At 42.3% G+C, this 21645-nt stretch overlaps 1 long non-coding RNA gene across 1 annotated transcript in view; it reads right to left on the reverse strand.

Moving 5' to 3' along the window:
• Window positions 1–21091, reverse strand: part of LOC137636907 (uncharacterized) — a 44580-nt gene extending 23489 nt beyond the window's left edge. The window contains exons 1-2 of the long non-coding RNA XR_011043286.1: window positions 20923–21091; window positions 286–391 (exon numbers count right to left, since the gene is read on the reverse strand). This is a non-coding gene — a long non-coding RNA (uncharacterized lncRNA). The remainder of the gene's footprint in view (window positions 1–285; window positions 392–20922) is intronic.
• Between the last annotated feature and the right edge of the window lie 554 nt (window positions 21092–21645).

A 21645-nucleotide genomic window follows, 5' to 3' on the forward strand; every position in this document is an offset into this window, starting at 1 on the left:
TGAAAATAATACAATCCAACAATTGGACACAACTGGGGCCAGGCAATGGTTGCTGATGACTCAGTAATTAGACCTATAAGCTCCCCAAATCCCCTATCCTTTGCTCACAAGGATGGTGAAGTGGCAGTCACTACAAGAAACTATCAAGCTACGGTGTCACACACCTTACCATGCATAATCAGTGTATGATAAAAAAAAGGTTTTACGGCATCACATTGTACAATATATCATCGATTAAAACCTTTTTATCAAAGTAAAATAATTCTAGTTAGTCTAATGACTTACATTTACATGCTCCAAGTGCATGACGAACTGACTTAAGTCATTGCCGATGGACGACATGATGTGCTTCATCTCGATCTCGATCAATTTGTGTGCAAAGTTGATCCGCCTGAAATGAAACAAAAGTATCAGGAGAAAAATTCAATTGTTTCACTTCTCAAAAAGGAATACTGTATCAGAATAATACTTCTCAATAGGGTAATAAAAATCCTTTTAATTTTCAATAACCGTCAAAAGACCTTGAGCAAAATTTCCCAAAATACATCCTGTTATTACTTTCAGAATACAATCATTGCCTCATTAACACATTTGCAGGCCAATGTCAATTCAATAGAAGGTAGTAGGTTGGCCAGGGCACCAGCCGTCCATTGAAATACTACCGCTAGAAAGTTATGGGGCCCTTTGACTGGCCAGACAGTATTACATTGGATCTTTCTCTCTGGTTCGGTTCTTTCCCCTTACCTACACAGACACCGAGTAGTCTGGCCTATTCTTTACAGAATTCTCCTCTGTCCTCTTACACCTGACAACACTGAGATTACCAAACAATTCTTCTTTTCCCAGGGAGTTAACTACTGCACTGTAATTGTTCAGTGGCAACTTTCCTCTTTGTAAGGGTAGAAGAGACTCTTTAGCTATGGTAAGCAGCTCTTCTAGGAGAAAGACACTCCAAAATCAAACCATTGTTCTCTAATTTTGGGTAGTGCCATAGCCTCTGTACCATGGTCTTCCACTGTCTTGGGTTAGAGTTCTCTTACTTGAGGGTACACTCGGGCACACTCTTCTTTCTTATATCTTATTTCTCTTCCTCTTGTTTTGTTAAAGTTTTCATAGTATATAAAGATATTTATTTCAATATTGTTGCTCTTCTTAAAATATTTTATTTTTCCTTGTTCCCTTTCCTCACTGAGCTATTTTCCCTGTTGGAGCCCGTGGGCTTATAGCATCCTGTTTTTCCAACTAGGGTTGTAGCTTAGCAAGTAATAATAATAATGATAATGATAATAAAAATCAATAACAAAATCTGACAAGTTTGGAAGTAATTTGTATTTTTCCTAGCAATGAAAACCTGGAGCTCTTTACTATGGAGTATTATTTCAGTGAAGAAGAAACCAGCCGAAAAGCTTTTTGTCAGTGTGTAACTACCCATCACTAGTTAACGGGGACAGGGAGCGGGGTAGGTTAACCCTCCCGCTCACACCAGCACTAACGACTAACCATCACTTTTGGTAATTGCAGCAGGACTTTCAGGGTGTTTTTGCTGGAAGGTCAGTATGTGTAAAGAGCTCTAGCTTTGTATTGCACGGAAACAATACAAATTAATTCCAAATTTGTCATTCGCTCCTGTGCAAAACACAAAACTTCTGCTCTTTACTCTGGAGACTCACCTTTAGGTGGAAGTCCAAAACCAAATGGCTGGCAACTGTCCCGAAATGGCCTCTGTATAGTTGACGGATCCTGCACCACGTTATCCTCGTAGGAAATCGGCCTGGGCAATCATGGGTGGCGAATAAGGAATCGATCTCTTGGAACATACACTGTAGCTATTCGAGCCGTGCCCTCTACTAATATATACATTATTTCTTTCCACCTCCCCCTGACATAAGTACGGAGGCATATCACATATATACATGTATATATGATTGTCCAAAGAGCGTGAAACTCACCAACAGAAGAAGGAGGTCAGCTGTGCAGTTCCCCAAATGCTGCGCCCCAAGAGAGGGGAAGATGAAGTAGGAAGTGCCCAGTCACTGCCACATTCATCCTGGACTTACTTCGCGGGTAATCCTTTGCCCTCGAACCACTGGTCCTTGTCCCGCAAGGGAGCTGAAGTGTTTAGATCACGTTATGAGCAGCCACCAAAGGACCTATTGAGAATGTGTCTAGGCTCCTGTCGGTTATTTCCTGCAGGTAGCGGGAGGTGAACATTGTTTGACGTTTCAACCTGCCTGCTTGAAGTACCTGCTGAACAGAAAAATTATTTCAGAATCCCAGGAAAGTACTTACTCCCCTGACATCATGGGCATGGGGATCTCTACCTGACGTCGAGATGTTTAAAGCCCGTGCCCTTTTCTATTACTCGCCTGATCCAAGAGGAGATTGAGTTCTTCGTGATTCTCTTCTTGGTCTTCCCCGTGCTGACGAACAGCTTGTTGATCTGGGGTCGAGCTCTTCTCATCCTTATGAGATATAACCTCATCTTCCTGATAGGACATAGAAACAGTTGATCAGTATCGTCTGTTACTGTTCAGTGATTCCCAATCCGAAAGGGCCCAAATCTAGGATTCGCTAAGGACGGACTTTTAGTCTTTGTAACAAACTAAGGGATGAAACCGAGTGTGACCTGCCACCCAACCCTTCGAATGGGTGATGATGTACGAAAGACAGTGTAGCTCGCTGACTCTACCTGCAGAGGTCAGGGCAAAAAGAAAACCGTCTTTGAGGTCACGTCCTTATCTAATGCTTGACATGGAGGCTTGTAAGGGGCTCCTTTCTGTGAACATAAGACCCTGACACTGTTCCAAGGAGGTGGTCTAACTTTTGACTGAGGGCCACAATGCTCGAAGTTCCGTATGAGGAGTGACAATTCCGTCGAGGAAGAAATGTTAACTTGATTCAGTTCGAAGACAATGTTCAAGGCTGAAAAAAAGCCTTTCACCACCAACACCAAGTGAGTTTTATCCCCCTCTGAGGAACAGTAAATACTCCGCTACTGCTGGAATACCGGCACTAAATGGAGAGATACCACGTCAATAACCTCCACTACAAAAGACGGACCACTTCGCCTGATACACCATAAGCGATGACTCCCGGAGGTATCTTGCCATGCGCATAGCAACCAGCTTCAAAAAGCCTCTCTTGCGAGGAGTTGCTAGATCGCCTCCAGGTGTGAAGACCTAGCGATGATATCACTTGGTGGAAAATCTTCAAGTGAGGTAGTCTGAGTAGCTCGGAAAGTAGAGGGAACTCTCTTGGTACTTCTGTGAGCAGATATAGAGGGTTCGGAAACCATTCTCCATGTTGCCACAGCAGATCCCAGAGTCTTAGCTAGATTTTCGATGCCCTTACCCTGTTCAATACCCTCCTTACTAGGCAGAAGGAGGGGAACGCATAGACATCCATCCTGTCCCAAGGGTGTTGAAAAGCATCCTGCTTGAACGCTTATGGTTCCGGTACTGGTGAGAGGTACACCAGAAGTTCCCAATGTCACGTACAGTTTGATTGTCCATTCGGAGCCAGCTATCCGAGTCCTCCTGTTCAGATTGTCCACAAGTACATTCTTCTTGCCCCGGATAAAGTGGGCTGTTAAGGCTACCAAAGTTTCTTCCATCCACCTTAGGATTTTCACAGCTAGCAGATATAGATACTGTTTAAAGGTCTCTCCTTGTTTGTTTGAGTAGGACACTACTGTACTGTTGACACTCATCAGCACTATATAATGCCCTGAAAGGAGCTGATGAAAGTACCTGAGGCTTGGGTAGGCTGCCCTCATTTCCAGGAGGTTTTGTGGCACTGCCTTTCGGATTTGGACAAAGTCTGGATGATGTCCAGTGTAACAGATGAGTCCCCCCTTCTTTTAATGTGTCTGTGAAGAGCAACAAATCCAGGGGAGGAGAGAGAGGATCTGCTCCTCTGAGAAGTTTGGTGTCTGACATCCACCAACTCAGGTCTCTCTTCTGTCTGGGTCCCACTGGCACTAGGGTACTCGGTGGGTCTCTGTGCAAAGACCAGAAGGTCATCAGCTGTCACTATAAAGACCGTATGTGGAGACGGCCGTGGGGAACTAACTTATCGAGAGATGTTAGATGTCCCAGTCGTTTTGCCACTAGAGCTAGCAATTTGCCTCTTGAGAGAAAGATCCGCCGGTACTTGATCCCCTAACAGAAAGACCTTGCTTAGTGTGGTCTCAAACCAAGGTGGAACAGTCTGAAGATGGTTGGTCTGTGAAGGGGAAGCTACATGCCATTCCTCTTTGCACGGGCGAGCTTTGGCAAGGCAAAGACTGGTAAGGTGCCCTGGCTTGCACACCTCTTCTCATTTGTCCTGCTGGGAGTGTGTACTTCCGTGGTGATGGCTGGAAAAGCGAGCCTTTCTCAGCTCTTACAGGTAATTGTTACTTGTGTGCACTTGCGAGGAGAGTGTCCATGATCATGGGGCAAAAACTGGTAGAGCATGCTCATTCCAGTTCACCCAACTGCAAGGTGAGAGTTGGAACTGTGCACTGATTTGTACACCTTTCCCAGTTCTCAAAGGCAACAGCTCTAACCGTACGTGCCTTTCTCAGCTCGCCCAGGTATCACGATGTAGAACTCACCTTTATTCTGGACCTTGCTTCTTGTGTGTGAGGGTCTTGAGGGAAAGACTCGGCCAAAAGAGAACACTACGTGTAGCAGAAGTGAGACGCCTCTCTTAGTCAAGTAGACGAGTTCGTCTGCCCACCTTACTCGGTGAATGGATACGCAACACTGCACAAGATTTCCTTGCGAAACTAGAGTCTGTGTTCACACCCAAGTAGGATTGACTAGGGTATTTTCGTAAGACCTGTCTCCCGTAGCAGCCTGGTGAGTAGCGTTATGCACTCCTACAGGAGGAGGCATTCCTTCATAAAAGGCTATTAAGAATGCAGGGGACAGGTTGTTCCTCCAGTTTACCTATGAGAAAAAATCCCCCCCACCAACCCGATCATCGGAAACCGGGAAGGGCTCTGGACTACCTGGTCAACCAATACCCGGTAGGATGTTAAACCATACCCAAGGATTGTGCCTATTGCCCCCCTAAGGGTTAGCAGGTTCCAAGAGTGGAACAAGCGACCTTGATCCTCAGGCGAAAAGTCAATTCTCCTTGGCTCCTCTCAAGGGGTCTAGAGATTGCGTAGCAAGTAACATCTCAAGTTGATGTCAAGATGTGCAACCAGTTACACACATCTGCTATGAAGGGGAGGAGGATCTTGCTCCATCTGCCACCAATGAGATTTGGCCGAATGAATATGTTATACTGTAATTGGTAAACCAGGGTAGACAGTACTCCCTGAGTAAGATGTCATTACAGCGAATCTCCTTAGCGATCGCTTTCAGGCAAGAGACCGGTCGGTAACGATCAATCGCACACAACTACTTCTGAAAGGTAAGATTGAGAAATGTCTTTAATCTTTTGTTGGACAGGTAATGTATGTATGTATAAGTCCATCTACGGACACTTAACACAGACCAGGGATACGGACGATCATACAGGCGTAACCCAAAGTATGAATTGTATCCGGAACTCAGAAAAATGTTATTTTCATTAGTAAAATAAATTTTTGAATATACTTACCCGATAATCATGTAGCTGTCAACTCCGTTGCCCGACAGAATTCTACGGAAGGGATACACCAGCGATCGCTATACAAGAGGGGGGTGTTCTCACAAGCGCCACCTGTGGCCAGGTACTGCAGTACTTCTTGTTGACACCACTTCAATTTTTCCTCGGTCCACTGGTTCTATGGGGAGGAAGGGTGGGTCAATTAAATCATGATTATCGGGTAAGTATATTCAAAAATTTATTTTACTAATGAAAATAACATTTTTCAATATTAAACTTACCCGATAATCATGTAGCTGATTCACACCCAGGGAGGTGGGTGAAAACCAGTGTACATGTATATCAAGAAGCTAAGTATCCCGTATTTCATATTATCAGTTATTCAAAATAACAATGAAATTACAAGTACCTGGTAAGGAAGTCGACTTGAGCCATTACTCTGCCTTAAATAAGTTCGTCTTCCTTACTGAGCGCAGCGTTCCTCTCAGGAGACTGAACAACTCTAAGGTGCTGAAGTATCAAGGGCTGCAACCCATACTAAAGGACCTCATCACAACCTTTAACCTCGGCGTTTCTCAAGAAAGAATTGACCACCCGCCAAATCAACAAGGATGTGGAAGGCTTCTTAGCCGACCGTACAACCCATAAAAAGTATTCAAGAGAAAGGTTAAAAGGTTATGGGATTATGGGAATGTAGTGGCTGAGCCTTCGCCTACTACTGCATTCGTTGCTACGAATGGTCCCAGGGTGTAGCAGTACTCGTAAAGAGACTGGACATCTTTGAGATAGAATGATGCGAACACTGACTTGCTTCTCCAATAGGTTGCATCCATAACACTCTGCAGAGAATGGCTCTGTTTGAAGGCCACTGAAGTAGCCACAGCTCTCACTTCATGTGTCCTTACCTTCAGCAAAGCAAGGTCTTCTTCCTTCAGATGAGAATGTGCTTCTCTAATCAGAAGCCTGAATAGTAAGAAACTGAGTTCTTAGAACTTGGAAAAGAAGGTTTCTTGATAGCACACCATAAGGCTTCTGATTGTCCTCGTAAAGGTTAAGACCTTTTTAGATAGTACCTAAGAGCTCTAACTGGGCAAAGTACTCTCTCCAGTTCATTCCCCACCAAGTTGGACAGGCTTGGGATCTCGAACGACTTAGGCCAAGGACGTGAAGGAAGCTCGTTTAGCAAAAACCGAGCTGCAAGGAACATGTAGCCGTTTCAGATGTGAAAACAATGATCCTGCTGAAGGTGTGGATCTCACTTACTCTTTTAGCTGTTGTCAAGCACACGAGGAAAAGAGTTTTTAATGTGAGGTCCTAAAAAGAGGCTGATTGGAGAGGTTCAAATCTTGATGACATAAGGAACCTTAGGACCACGTCTAGATTCCAGCCTGGAGTGGACAACCGACGTTCCTTTGAGGTCTCAAAAGACCTAGGGAGGTCCTGTAGATCTTTGTTGGTGGAAAGATCCAAGCCTCTGTGGCGGAAAACCGCTGCCATCATACTTCTGTAACCCTTGATCGTAGGAGCTGAAAGGGATCTTACTTTCCTTAGATATAACAGGAAGTCAGCAATCTGGGTTACAGTGGTACTGGTTGAGGAAACTGCATTGGTCTTGTACCAGCTACGGAAGACTTCCCCTTGAGACTGATAGATTCTGAGAGTGGATGTTCTCCTTGCTTTGGCAATCGCTCTGGCTGCCTCCTTCGAAAAGCCCCTAGCTCTTGAGAGTCTTTCGAAAGTCTGAAGGCAGTCAGACGAAGAGCGTGGAGGTTTGGGTGTACCTTCTTTACGTGAGGTAAACGTAGAAGGTTCACTCCTAGAGGAAGAGTCCTGGGAATGTCGACCAGCCATTGCAGTACCTCTAAGAACCCTTCTCTCGCGGGCCAGAGCGGAGCCAACCAACGTCAGCCGTGTCCCTTTGCGAGAGGAGAACTTCTGAAGTACCCTGTTGACAATCTTGAACGGCGGGAATGCATACAGGTCGAGATGGAACCAATCCAGCAGAAAAGCATCCACGTGAACTGCTGCTGGGTCTGGAATCGGAGAACAATAAAACAGGAGTCTCTAGGTTATCGAGGTAGCGAACAGATCTATGGTTGGCTGACCCCACAGGGCCCAAAGTCTGCTGCAAACATTCTTGTGAAGGGTCCACTCTGTGGGGATGACCTGACCCTTCCGGCTGAGGTGATCTGCCATGACATTCATACCGCCCTGAATGAACCTCGTTACCAGCGTGAGCTTTCGATCTTTAGACCAGATGAGGAGGTCCCTTGCGATCTAGAACAACTTCACGAAAGAGTCCCTCCCGGCTTGAAGATGTAAGCCAGGGCTGTGGTGTTGTCAGAGTCCACCTCCACCACTTTGTTAAGCTGGAGGGACTTGAAGTTTATCAAGGCCAGAAGAACCGCCAACAACTCCTTGCAATTGATGTGAAGTGTCCTTTGTTCCTGATTCCATGTTCCCGAGCATTCCTGTCCGTCCAAAGTCGCACCCCAGCCCGTGTCTGATGCGTCCGAGAGGAGAAGGCGGTCGGGTTTCTGAACAGCCAAAGATAGACTTCCTTGAGAAGAAAGCTGTTCTTACACCACGCGAGAGAAGACCTCCTCTCTTCGGAAACAGGAACTGAGACCGTCTCTAGCGTCATGTCCTTTATCCAGTGAGCAGCTAGATGATACTGAAGGGGGGAAGGTGGAGTCTCCCTAACACGATGAACAGGGCCAGCGATGAAAGTGTCCCTGTTAGACTCATCCACTACCTGACTGAGCATCGGTTCCTTCTCAGCATGCTCTGGATGCATTCTAGGGCTTGGAAGATCCTTGGGGCCGACGGAAAAGCCCGAAAAGCTCGACTCTGAAGATCCATACCCAGGGAGACAATGGTCTGGGATGGGACGAGCTGAGACTCCTCAAATTTGACCAGGAGGCCCAGTTCCTTGGTCAGATCCATAGTCCATCTGAGAATCTCCAGACAGCGACGACTTGTGGGAGCTCTTAAAAGCCAGTCGTCTGACGGAGCCGGACACAAGATCATGGTACTGCTGCACAGTCTGTGAACTGTCAACCATGGGGAAGCGAGGAAGTACAGTGACAACCCGAAGCTGTCTAGACTGTCTGGGTCGTACAGACAACTCCTTATCGGGTTGCTGAGGTTGCCGCACTGCGTCACAACAAGTCACTTCTGCTGGTTGTTGAACGTCTTCCCAGTGACACACTGACTCCGTAAACAAAAAAATCCTCTAACAAGGACTAAGCTAGGACTGCATGTCTTGCAACACAGCTCAAGGTCTATGGGAGCAGGTGTGGTAACAGACGGGGTTAGCGACTGAAGTGGAACCATTACCTTCCCTGGGAGCATGTTATGCTGCACACCGCTGGTAACTGGCAACTCAGAACGCGGTAAGGTAGCCTGAGGAACCTCAACTTCGTACGCCTGGCAGACTGGACTGCGGAGAGGCGGAGCGTTCGCAGGTCATGGACTGCAGCAAAGTCGTCTTGGGATCAACAGACGATAAGGTCTGTTGAGGCAAAGCCTTAATAGAAGATGAGGTCTGTTGAGGCATCGCCTTACCTCTCTTAGGAGGTGTGCAGTCACCTGATGACTGAGGAGAGTCAGAGCTAACCCAATGACTGCATCCGGGTTGTTGAACTCTAACTTCGTACGTCTGGCATAGGTCTGGACTTTACGTTTAAGAGGTCTTGAGACCTGAGACCAGCGTTTTCTCCCCGAAATTTCTTCTGCAGACGAGCAAAATAAGGGCTAAATCGTCTGCGGGTGGGAGTGACGGTCTCTGTAAGACACGCCCGCAACCACCGAGGATACTTCTGTGCGCCGATCAAGGCCTGCCGAACCCTTTTGCCCTTCGACATTGCTTCTCCCCTGGGCTTGGGAGCTTGCAAGAGGTCCCGGACTGGGAGGACGACTGGCACGCACAGAAGTACCCTCACGCACAACACTGACACACTTTGCGCTAATCACTTATCACTTTTGATTTTCTGTTTGCACTTATTTCACTGAACTCGAAACTTTAAGTGGTTTGTACCTGAAACACGCAATTCTATCCTTTCTCAAAAGTTAGTAATTGCGAAAACAGAATTACAATGTAACAGAAAAATCTAATGAAAGATAAATAATTCAGTGGCTGGAAAGAGACTAAACACTAGATCAAATAAACTACGTTTAAAATCTCTCACCGCATAAAGCTTGAGAACAAGAAAAAACTCTAGAAACGTTTACCTTCTTCCCCTAAAGAGACTAGGGAGAAGAGCAAAAACGATAACAACGTTACCCGCTTGAACGAAACGTTTATCCTCCTCTTTCTCCCTCCGTCTCTATCTCTCTCTCTCTCTCTCTCTTGACTTAGAACCTGAGAGAAGAGCCCAATCATATATATCGTTAAAACATATTATTGTTAAAGGAAAAAACTGAAATATTTCCCAATTTATTAGAATTAAAACCATTAAGTTAAGAAAGAATGAACAAAACGCTAGACACGGTTACTCTTACTGCAACGTGACACCGTGAAAATTCTCTCTCTATCGTGACGATAGAGCGCAAGTTGGACGTTCTGAACGTCAACAACTGCAGAGACAAAACAAAACGTTAGTTCGACTTTGAAAACAGTACGAGACTATCAAAGAAATTCTTTCAAAAACATTAAAATAGCATAATATGTTAACAGGTAAAACCGAAATGACGGGCTCAATGTTAATTAACTTCGGTACCAAGAAAAGACCGCCTACTATTAGGAAAGGTCGAATATAAACAAATATAAAAACTAATTTTAATAAGTTTATAATAAAAGGAAGTTAATCGAAGAGGCCTATAAAAGGCGGAGAGATATAAAATAAATCTATAACTTTTGTTAAGCAAAATTAAGAAAGAGAGTCTATACTCTCTTAGACACCAACACTTCCGTCTAAGGGAAGGGTCGGCCATTTAAAGGTGAAAGAGAGTTCATACTCTCTTCGTCACCATAATTAATCAAATTAATTCCAAAAGTTAGCTAAGCTAATAATAAAACTTCCTGAATAGCGAAAGCTGAAATCTTAGAGCAATACTTCACCAAAAACCGTGAACAAGACTCCAAAATTATAAGCGTATCCATGAACGTCTTGCCGGAAGCACGACAGAGGAAAAATTGAAGTGGTGTCAACAAGAAGTACTGCAGTACCTGGCCACAGGTGGCGCTTGTGAGAACACCCCCCTCTTGTATAGCGATCGCTGGCGTATCCCTTCCGTAGAATTCTGTCGGGCAACGGAGTTGACAGCTACATGATTATCGGGTAAGTTTAATATTGAAAAAATTGATAAATGTTTGTAACTGAGACCTCCTCCTCCCAATGAACAACAAAAATATTTGCATTTCTTCGTCTCTGATCGGTAGAACTGGTATAAGTTTCGAATGTTCCCTTTCAGGATACAAATTTACTTATGTGAACTTTCAGAATTTTTTAAAACCAAGACCTCCAATAAAAGTTAGGTAGGAACTACCTGGGATGAAAGGAGACAGCATATCCAGAATGTCTGGTTACGCGAAGGAAGAAGAGTAATACAGTACATAAGCTGGTTTCCAGTATGGTATATAGCCATTAACACTAATGATTTATTAGAACTGAGTTCTAATTGTAAGATGGTATATAGAACTCGTCGGCAAAAAATTCGCTGGCCCGCATATGCACATGCCCGTCTGCAGCCCCACGTGTAACCTTTTTGCCTGCATGTAAACATTTGAAAAGTCTCAGCCCGCTTGCAGGAATAATGTATGTGCAATGAATCGCAACATTATTGCCCAAGGAATTTTTGGTATCTTTAAGATGTGAGCACATGCACCCAGGAAAACAAAACATACAGCTAGTGTAGCAATCATAGCTCCATTGGTTTGCCTACCTGCGTTATCAGTGGGGCTTACTAACGTTCGTAAATGTAATGAGAGCTGAAACCTTTGTCTGACCACCTTTTGTACGGGGCATGCTATCGTTCATAAACTTAATGAGAAGCTGATAATGTTTGTCTGTCCACATTGTGGGCAGGGCTTGCTATCGTTCGGAAACATAAGCAGAAGCTAATACCTATCGCTTGGGAACAAAGGCTTGAAATAATAATCTTATAAGGGTATACTGTATATCACAAGCTCGTTGCGCTAGTGTTTCGAAGAGCTCTCGATTTCGTAGGACAACAAAGCCCAAGAAAATAACCCAGAAGGATTATACCGGTACTTCCCGAAACTCGACGTCTAACGAGAACTCATTGTGTCCAGGGGTACACTGATGCATACAGCTACCTCAAGCCCTCGGTAGTAAACCATATTTGGGGCAAAAATCCTGAGGTTTTGCCATGGCGAGAGCGCATGCACCACAGAAGTTCGTTTCAGACTTTTATAGAGTTTTAAAGAACGCCTGTAATTATGCAAAACTTCTCAGAGATGAGTTACCCAAGCAGAAGCGAAGTCTTGCACGAGGGGTTTGTAATCTCAGAATGACAAGAACACAAACACAAGGCAGGTTCGCATAGGCTTGCCAGCAAGTGCTGGTGAGCGTCCGCAAACACTCGTGAACGCCATCTGATATTAGCAAACGCTGGCGTGCATCCGCAAAGCTCTGCAAGCGCCTAAGAGAATCAGTGAAAGACAATTAGAAACCGCCAGCATTGAATCTCCTTTACGATTAACCCCAGTAGCGTACGCTACTACAGTATAGCGCTAGCGAGAAGGGTTTCACAAACCCGCCATTTGTGCTAAGGCGAGGGTCACACAAACCTGCCAAGGGTAATAAGGCGAGGCAAGAGTCTCGCACGAGGTGAGGGTCTCACAAACCTTCGCCTCTCCTCTTAGTACTCCTACCCCCAAAAAGGGAGTTGGTGAATAGCCTTATGTCACCCCCTCGGAAGGGAACAAAAAATGCTGTGCTAGACAAAGACCAGCTGTTTCTTCCTCGTTAGGCACAGGTCCCGAAAAGCTTGGCCTCACAAAGCTCTAAGAGCTTTGTTGTGCCCAAAGGCATGAAGTGGCACTAACCCGGAAGAGTTAAGGCCTACAAGACTCGTCAATGGGAGAGGAGGCAGACAGACCTTTTATTGGCCTAGAGTGATAGTGACTGGTGGCTGGAGTACAGTACCTGTAACTGATGCCACAGCGGTAGCTGTCACACCAGGCTCACGTTCTGCCTGATGAAATACAAAGGAATCACTCAGCGAGTGCCCTCTGTTACTCCCTCCAAACAAAAGAGAGCAGACAGCTCTTTATGGGAAAGGACAGACCTCTTATTCCCTTCTATTCACCTTAAACAGGCTTATGAAGACAAGTTTTGGATCCCAGCCAAAGGAGTAAACTGAAATGTCAGGCTCACAATCATTTGACCGACTTGGGAAGAACCAGCCAAAGGATAAAAACTGATGATTCCTCCAGGAAAGCATCTTCTTATTTCTCGATAAAAATGATGAAGGAAAGAGCAATGCTCTTCATTACATGGCCGACGAACTCAACTGACTAAACTCTAAGGAAATTGTCAGTACGCAGCCAAGTTTGCTTCAATCATGAGTTCTCTCTCAGCAGGGAAATTACTTCTGGAGCTGCAACAGACTTAAGTTTTGTCTCTCTAATTTCAGGTTTCAACAAAAAGAAGATTGGTAATGTTTTCAGATAGAAAAATATATTTTTGCCATCAAAAGTTTGCTGAAAGTTGCCAATAAAAGGCATCTGGGCAGGAACATATAGGAAGAAGGACATACTGTAGTGTTGAATCAACATGTACAGGAAAGCCTTCAGCACAGCAGAGGAAAAGAAGGATTATTCAAATTAGCAAAGGGACAGGTGAAAGATTACGATGTGCAAGGACCAATACTGAGAAACCTATTTTGAATGGAAAAAATTAACCTTGCTGGGAAGATTCAGGCAGAATGGGAGGAACAAAAGAAATCTGGCAGCTGAATAGGCAAAAAAATATCCCTAAGAAACATTAAACATCCCTTGTCAGTCATTCATGCCCTTCCAAACTAGAGGAGCACACGTACTGGTGAGATCAATATCGGGCAGCGTGCAGGCGGGTTGCGTGAAATCAGTCACCAGGTGATGATGAACCGTGTTTGCAATTATGAATATGCAATGGAACATTTTGAGGATTGTGCGAGTGCTAAGAACAGTCAGTGGAGGTCATGTGTTCATGTTCCCAATCGTGCATGGATGAGAAGAAAGAACAGCTGATTTGTGATCATGTTCCTTATCATGCAAGTACAGTATGTGGGAACATTTCCCCTGATCTTAGAATCAAGAGGAGACCGATCCCGACTGATCAACGTATTCCTGAACATGACCACACGAGAGAAAATCTTGTTATTCAGTCAAGCGTAAAACTGATACAATATCTAGTTCAGATCCCTTGTACCCAAGAAAAGTAAAGTATCGCAACTTTTACGAGCGAGGAGGCAACTCATAGTTCCTGATTGAGTGTACACATGAAAACATCTTCAAAGGCCCCATGAGCCACAAGGAGACGCATGATTGTGTTCCTGCTAGCGTGGATGCATGGAAACTGTTTCCCCGGACCTGCAAGGAGACAAAGGATCATATTCCTGAAAGTGATTACATAAGAGAAAGTATGACCAAGGAGAATGATCGCTGGTTTTTCTCACCGCGAATCCTCTATCAAACAGAAGCAATGAAACCTTACTACAAGTCATCTTCTTGCCCTTCAAAACTGAAGTTTCTTTAGGGAGTGAGACAGCAGTGTTCCTCAAGTGTCCAGGAAAATGTCTAGAAGTGCAGTTCACCTCATCCTGATAAACAGTGTGAGGATTATCAGGCTGGTACAAGACCAAGCATTAATAGCAGGACCGCAAGTAATCCAAACTGATAAGGTGTCACGGTAGGCAAGGAAAGGCTTACGGTCCTGCCTACATGGCTGAGGACTATGAAGTGCTTATTAGAAGATGATGAATGGAGAAGTACTGAATTAAAAGCTCAAAATAAGGACCACTGGCGAAATCTAACCGAGGCCCTTTGCGTCAATAGGCGTTGGAGGGGATGATGATCCCACCACTTCTTTCTCTGTCTTGCATAAGGAAAGAGAGATCAGTTGTCACAGATAAAGAGGGGTAGAAAGACTGATCCCTTCATCCCTACCTACAGTGTGCACGCTCAGTCCGAAAGGAGACCCAGCACTGGTAAAGCAAGGGCATAAAATCCTGTACTGTGGCCCGAGACACTTTCCCAGTCTTGTTTGGTTCTTGGTACCGTACAATCCCTCTCATGTGTGAGCAGTCGGAGACTTCTGCGAGCCTTTTGTTAATCTCTTTCCCTGGGCTTCTTCAATGATATCTTCTTTTTCTTAGAAGTCGTGGGATAATGAGTTATGACAGGTCAAATCTGGCGGGCAAGCGGCATGCGCGCCACCTAGAGGTACAAAAGGTAAACAGGGAAATAAATAGATTCACGACGGAAACCACAGCTACCGGAACTGTTATACTACAGTGATCTTAAGACTATTATCTTGATCTATTTGTAAGTAATAGCATAAGAAGGTGCATCATTATTATGAGCCCAGAGGGGGCATTATGTTATATGTATATTGCAGGCTACTTAGCAGCCAGATGAGAGTCACACATTTGGATAGGCTAATTAGGGGCACATTTTACAGTTCTCCCAATGAGTAGCTTCATGCAGGTCTGGCAGTAAATATAAGTACGCATCACGGTGTGCATACATAGATTAGTATATATGACAGCACATATCCAAAATCCATGCATGCCACAGGAAGGTCATATTTATGTGTATCTATATGTATGTAGCAAGATGGCCTATCACAGGTATGGTAGCCCATTTTATTCTATAACCATTACAAGTGTGTAATTACATACATTTATTTTTTCAGCTTTAAACATTCGTTGCATGTACCTCAAATAAAGTCACCAAATGCATGAATGTCTTATCGACCAGAAGTAGCAGTGTCTAAACAATGTAATGAAGACGAGGCAGAGAAGGAGAAAGACCTTGAAGAGGAGTAATAGTGAACACACTTCTTTTTGCCAGCCTTGTTTGAGGTCGAGGCCTGCAGGAGTCGGAGGGACACCAAAGGGGCAGCTTCAGAAGGCCTAGCAGCGGTGAAAAACCACAGCGATTAAGCAACAGTGATGACCAAAGAAAACCAACTTCTTTAGGTTCAGGTTGTTATTGTGCAACCACACATAGCGAGGGGATGACTGTGAGCAGTCAAGATCCACGAGAGACAAAAGGCACAAGAAGCATTAAATTAATGACAGATTTACACAATAATCCTGTCCCACATTTGCGGATTTACCAAGAACAAGAAGCATAAAATTAATGACAGATTTACACAATAATCCTGTCCCACATTTGCAGATTTACCAAGAACAAGTGCATATTTTTGTACTTTTAATTTATCCAGATTTACCTGAACATAACAGCCTGTCTACTGACTCAAGCATTTATTCTTGAAAGAAAGCAAATAATCAAACCAGGCCAAATTTGAGGCAGCAACATTATGCATATAGCACAGGGATCCTTTGAATATCAGCGACCAGTTCCTCCAGCGAGCATAAAATATGGACACCAACTAACTTAAACTACAAGCCCCCTGTGACCCACCCCCTTACACTGCCGTATTCTTAGTCAGCAGTCATCATACATACAAGTGGCTGCTATCATACATACACCCCCAGCACTGTTTGTGGCCAGTGTGAAAAGCGGGTGTCAAGCAGACTTGTAATTATAATTACCCCTATCAAATTTAAATTTATAACGGCATTCCCAGATTTACTGAATTGATACTCCAATTAAAGAACAGATTTGTATTCGTGTAGGAACCAAAGTGTATCTCATAAGTGCTTTGAACTGTTCTAATAACACTTATAGTTAACTCATACTTTTCAAGTTACTGTACTGTATAAAGATGATTAAATCACATGATGTTGCAACTTAACATATTGACAAGGCAAACAAAAATAGAGTCACCTCCTTTTATATTCCCATTAAATATTATTTTCCATACACTCCATTTTATCTTGCTATATTACTTTTATACATTTTGTTATTACTTTGTCACCCAAAATTTCACATAAAAACTTGCTCTGGACAAGTTTCCCATTCTAGTTCATTCATGTTTACTCTCTAGACTTCGTTGTTTTTCTGTTAACCATAACAAACCCTTAAGTATTGAAAGTTTGCACAGGGGGGTTAATATTTCCCAACCCCCTTCCCTTACCTCTTCAAGTGGTCTCTCCACATACCTTCTAACTAACCCTTTTGCGTGGAAACCTTTGTCCAAGTCAGGACTTTGTTAGTTCAAGTGAGGTCTTTTTGCGTATTTTACGATGGAAGTTATAGTTAACGTTTACAGTGTCCCAAGTGCCGTTCGTGTCTATCATACAGGAAAGATATTCACCGCTGTTACTGCAATATTGAAACGAAGATAGCTAAGACAAAGAAGAAACGGCGATGCGGATACACAGAAGTTAAGACGTCACAGTCACAACACCCCAGTGACCCACAAGCTTCGTCGTCCCGGTCATAAAAGTAGGTTGTTAATTTCTTTAATTTTAATGTGTCATTTTAATTAATTTTTTAGCATGCGCAGCTCAACATTACCGCTTGCCAGTACATTCGAGCTTGATGTTTTATTTTCATGCGAGCGAAGCGAGCCAGTGGCGGAACAAGAAGCATTATATTTAGCGGTGCTAATATTAGCATGCACAGCTCAACATTACCACTTGCCAGTACATACGAGCTTGATGTTTTATTTTCATGCGGGCGAAGCGAGTCATTGGCAGAACAAGAAGCATTAAATTTACCGTTGCTAATGTTAGCGCGCGCAGCTCAACATTACCGCGTGCCAGTACATACGAGCTTGAGATTTTTGTTTCCTGGCAAGCAAACTAGAGCCATTATATTAAACATTTTAACAGAAAATATGTTTTCTCTAATAAATAACGTGATTTAACTGGTTTTTACCTTCATTTCAACCGCAACAACAACCAGTTCAACTACTTGAGGTTAGTCGACCTGGTTGTTCTGTCTGTTTGCGGTTGAAATAAAGGTAAAAACCGGTTATACCACATTATTTGCTACAGGAAAACATTTATTTTGTTAGAAATGATAGCCTGTAATACAGTAAAACCCTACCTCATTTTCAAAGTAAAAAGACATTTCTCTATAGGAAACACCTGTTTTTAGTAGAAAAGCTTCTCCTGTCCATAACTATAATAAAACCAGATTTAATTATTATGCTAAGAACAGACCTAGGATGATTTGCCATTGGAAAACAGTAAATTTAATTGTATTTCCTGTGTGTGTATAGATTGCCTTCCCTTATGTAAGACACAGGCTCTTGCCGCTGGGCAGCCCGTAATGTATTTCCTGATATAAAAAGACATTGACCTAACCTAAAGTAACCTCCATTGAAACCTCATTAATCTCTCTTAGGATTAGATGGTGGGTGTGTCCACTATTCTACAAACTATCCAAATCCTTTGAATTACATACCATCTTAACCCACGAAGGACGACCCGTCCATTTAATGGATGCATTAATTGCTACCAACTAGCGACCGTCTATATTGTGGATGCATTTTTTTCATCCTTTCTTCCCCCTACATATGACTTTAGCTCCGCCTTCTATTGACGTCACAGGCTACTTTAACCAATCAGTGATCGTTTACAAAGCAAAGTTGCCAGAAATCTTATACTTTGAGGTTATAGGAGTGTACTAAGCATGCGCCGTTGGCGGTGGGGGTAGGTGCCGTTTGGCTTATCGATCGAGATTTTGTTATCTGTTGGCAGGATAAAAGATAACTTTTTTTTATGCAAAATTAAGAGTTAATTTGTTTTATAATGGCTTATATGGAATATCATTATGATTCAGAAACAAGTGCTGATGATTTGGACAGCCATAGTGAGCATGATAGTGATGATTATATGACTGATAGCGATGTTTATGACGACGATCTTGACATTGAACCTGTTGCCTCATCCTGGGCACGTGTTTATCCGCCTGAAGGTATTGACTGTGGAAGTGATTTGGTTTTTACCCAAAGAAATGTAGGTCCTTTAGGGATTCCTAACCGTAATTCACAGCCTATTGAATACTTTTCTTTATTTATAACTGATGATATTATAGATATTCTTGTTCGTGAGACTAATATATATGCCAACAGATTTTTAGCTAGTAAGGAAGAGTGGATAAGAGAACATCCACGAAGCAAATACAGAATCTGGAAACCAGTAACTCATGAAAGAATGAAAAAGTTTTTAGCTCTTAGTTTACTCATGGGATTGATAAAAGTGCAGGATATAAAAGATTTTTGGAGTACGTTTCGTTCAACTAGAATTCCTTTTTTTGGAGAAACCATGCCACGCGATGAATATCTTCTAATTAGTCGATTTCTTCATTTGAATGATAATACCTTGAATAAGCCCAGAGGTGACCCACAGTATGACCCATGGTTTCGAGTGCGCCCTCTTTTAGATTCCTGCAATAAGTTATTCAAGGATCATTACAATCTTCAGCAGACAATCTCCCTTGATGAAAGTATGATTGGTATGCGTAATAGGTGTGCATTTATACAATATATGCCCAATAAACGGCACTGTAGGTATGGGATAAAAAAGTTTGAACTTTGTGAAGCTTCCACTGGATATGTTTATCATATAGATTTGTATTCAGGGCGTGATTTTTATGCTACTGGAAGTCAGCAAGGCTTTACTCATACAGTAGTAATGAATATAATGGAGAAAAGCAAGGTTCTGAATAAAGGTTATCACCTGATTACTGACAACTTTTATACAAAGATTCCTCTAGCAGAAGCCCTACTAATACAAAAGACATCCCTCACAGGAACAATAAAGATCAATTCTAAATTTTTGCCTCAAATTTTGGTCAAGCAGAAGCTCAGCACAGGTGAAACTGTCTATGTAAGAAAAGGAAAGTTGCTTACCTGTGGTTTCAAAGAGAAAGCAACTCGCAAGCCAGTTTACCTTTTGACAACATATGCTCATGCTGAAAATGTCACATTGCAGACAAGACATGGAGAAAAAATCAAGCCTAAAGTCATAAATGACTATAATGTTGGTATGGGAGGTGTTGACCTGTCAGACAAAAAACTTTATCATTATGCTGCACAAAGGTCAACCAGGAGATACTGGAAGAAAATTTATAGTAATCTTATAGATGTATCAGTTCTAAATGCTTATATTATCTATCAGCAAAATACTGATAGGCCATTCAAGAGAGATGATTTTCTTCGTGACATTATTGAATGTCTGTCAATCCCGGATGCTGCATCTTACCCTCTCATTCCACAGTCGCCTGGTAGCCGACTTTCTAATTCACCAGGTCGTAATCCTATTCCTGTCAGTTCACCTGGTTCAAGCCATGTATATGCTAGGTTAGATGGTTGCAAGCAAAGATTATGTGCAGTTTGTCCCAAGCGCTCGAAGCACTGGTGTCCTGGATGCAATGCTGGTATTCATGAGCAATGCTGGCCAAAGCTGCAACATTACTTCAGGGTGAAAGGTCGTCCTAAGAGGAAACATGAGGACAATGATGAACATGAAGACTGTCAGTAAATTCAAGTCAATAATTGTGGCTACTTTTATGAACTCACTTGATAATTATGAATGTTGTAATATTTTTGTAAATCCGCGTTACCAAATGGTGAAAAAGTGTCACTTGATATGTTGATATATATTTTTTTTACCACGCTATCACTGAATAGAATAATCTGTTTTTTTTAGGAATTTTTCAAAATTACATTCTTTACAAAATTAGCTTTGTTATAACAAAAAGGAATAATAAGTTTTGTAATAATCCAGCTTCAAAGTGACTTTGATTTTTTTGCAACTGTGATTTCTAAAGATATTTTTTTTTATATCCAAAGTAATTAAATATGTATCAAACAATAAATGCTCTATTCAAAAAGCTCATCTTCTTGCGGTTTCAATGATACCAAATACTTATATATTAGAGTGAAAAATATATTATTTACAGATTTTTTTCCTTTTTTCTATAAATATCAATAAACTGTCGTCGTCTTTTGGCGGCGCGGCCCGTCGTCCTTCGTGGGTTAATAACCTTATTTGAAATTAACAATCAATTACAGTAAAATGGCATATAAGAATATAAAAACCTTATAAATACTTATGCGTAAATTTGTTATGGAACAATCTAGGCTATCTCATGCATTCAAAGTCTGCCTTACCTGGTAGGCTACCAATAATTGAGATACCTTTGCATTACCGTATAACCTGCATATCTATACTAATCTCATAATTTTTAACCTGCATAGACTAACACGCAGGTTATGCAGTTTAACGTATCGCTCATAAGAAACCCACCTGCAGTAGCTACGGGTATGAAGGTCCAATGCAGTTTTTGTCTTCAGCGTAGTTTTCAGTCAGTTTAAGCTTGGTTTATCACTCACAAAAGTTTTTTTTTTTTTAATATATTCTAATTACGTAGACATTAGAAAGTCATTATAATGCTTAAATACGCATTATTTGGAGGATTCAGACCTTAGGCAAACTTAATACATCGCACAATACACGTTTACTTTTATTTTAGTAGTACTTCGTGCTTTGAGTCTTTGTAACGGCACCTCTAATAATCTAGCAATCTAGTTCAGGTGGTTGTTATTATTATTATTATTATTATTATTATTATTATTATTATTATTATTATTATTATTATTATTATTATTATTACAAACTAAGCTACAACCCTAGCTGGGTAAGAAATTCCTCAACGCCCATATACTCTCTCTCTCTCTCTCTCTCTCTCTCTCTCTCTCTCTCTCTCTCTCTCATATATATATATATATATATATATATGTATATATCATTTTAGAAATATTAGGCACATATACTAAAACTACGTCAGAAATAAATGCAGTGTAACTATGAGTGTATACGTTTATTTATGTGTAGTTTATCAGGTCTAAAGTTTTACTGTAGATGAATTACACCTTACAAATTATTATCTGAGAGAGAGAGAGAGAGAGAGAGAGAGAGAGAGAGAGAGAGAGAGAGAGAGGAAGAAGAAGAAGAAGAAGAAGAATTCCT

The sequence above is a fragment of the Palaemon carinicauda genome, unplaced genomic scaffold (genome assembly GCF_036898095.1).
Source record: "Palaemon carinicauda isolate YSFRI2023 unplaced genomic scaffold, ASM3689809v2 scaffold439, whole genome shotgun sequence".
NCBI classification, from domain to species: Eukaryota; Metazoa; Arthropoda; class Malacostraca; order Decapoda; family Palaemonidae; genus Palaemon; species Palaemon carinicauda.